Source organism: Arachis duranensis, chromosome 3 (assembly GCF_000817695.3).
Source record: "Arachis duranensis cultivar V14167 chromosome 3, aradu.V14167.gnm2.J7QH, whole genome shotgun sequence".
Classification (NCBI taxonomy): Eukaryota; Viridiplantae; Streptophyta; class Magnoliopsida; order Fabales; family Fabaceae; genus Arachis; species Arachis duranensis.
The window spans coordinates 81,172,909-81,174,560 of NC_029774.3; positions in this window are offsets into that span (position 1 = coordinate 81,172,909).

Below are 1,652 nucleotides of genomic sequence, written 5' to 3' on the forward strand. Positions count from 1 at the left end.
AAGTGTTTTGGCGCCGTTGCCGGGGATTGAAATAGATTGACAATGATTAAGTGAAGTGGAGGTCTAGATTAAGCAATTTTTCTTTTCTGTTCTTTTAATTTTGACTAACACACTAACTGTTTGAATTTTTGCTTAAACTAACTAAAACTTCATTCTAACTATAGATTGAAGTTTCATTGGTTTTCTGGATCTGTGTGTTTATTGTTGTGTGTTTATATGTCAGGTACAGGAAGATCTTCCCCTATCATCTCTGAAATTGATCAAAGAACTCTTCGGAGAATAAGAAGAGCTGAAAGAGGGAAGAACGTTATTGGAGAGGAAGAATCTGAGGAGGAATTCCAAGAAAACAATTTTGAACTAAAGCCACAACTCATCACTTTGGTTCTAAACAACTGCTCTTTTGGAGGAGGACCTTTGGAAGATCCAAATCAACATTTGTCTACCTTCTTGAGAATCTGTGACACGGTGAAAACCAATGGTGTACCTCTTGATAGCTAGAAGTTGTTGCTCTTTCCATTTTCTCTCAGAGATAAAGCCACCCAATGGCTAGAGACCTTTCCAAAAGAAAGCATCAACACTTGGGATGACTTGGTAAGCAAGTTTCTTGCCAAATTTTATCCCCCTCAAAGAATCATAAGATTGAAGACAGAGGTGCAGACATTCACTCAAATGGAGGCTGAAAATTTATATGAAGCATGGGAAAGATATAAGGCACTGCTGAGGAAATGTCCACCAGAGATGTTCACTGAGTAGGACAAGCTGCAGAACTTCTATGAAGGGCTCACTCTAAAGGCTCAAGAGGCACTTGATCACTCAGCTGGAGGATCATTGCAACTGATGAAAACTGCAGAAGAAGCTCAAAATCTCATTGACATGGTGGCTAACAATCAGTATTTCTTTGCTCATCAAAGGCAACGCCAACCATCACAAAGAAGAGGAGTAATGGAACTGGAAGGAGTGGACTCAATCTTAGCTCAAAACAAAATGATGCAGCAACAGATTCAACAACAATTTGAGCAAATGGCCAAAAGAATTGATGGCCTACAAGTAGCATCAGTGAGTGCCACAAGCCAACCAACCAATCCTTGGGGGCAGAATGAGGAGAATCAAGAAGAACAGCAACAAGAGCAAGTGCAGTATATGCATAACCAAGGCTCTGGACCGAATGGATCAAATAAGGTGTATGGTGACACCTACAATCCATCTTGGAAGAACCACTCAAACCTTAGGTGGGGAGACAATCACAACCAGAATCAACAACCATGGCAAAGGAACTCAGCTCAAAACACTTCAAGAAACAACCAAAATCACAACCAGCAGCCAACTAACCAAATTCCTTACAGAAAATCCCAAAATAATTACCCCAATTCCAACCATTATCCATCCAATACCTAACCAACTAACCAAAACACTTACCATCATCCATTGACAACCCAAAACCAACCAATCTCACAAGACTCTCAAAGGATTACTAATCTAGAGATGCTCATGGAAAAGATGATGAAGAACCAAGAATTGACCACAAAGAACCAGGAAGCCTCCATGAAGAGCCTAGAGAGGCAGATTGGCCAAATCTCCAAGTAGATTTCTGTTGAGAGACCTTCAAGCTCACTACCAAGTGACACCATTCCTAATCCAAAAGAAGAGTGCAA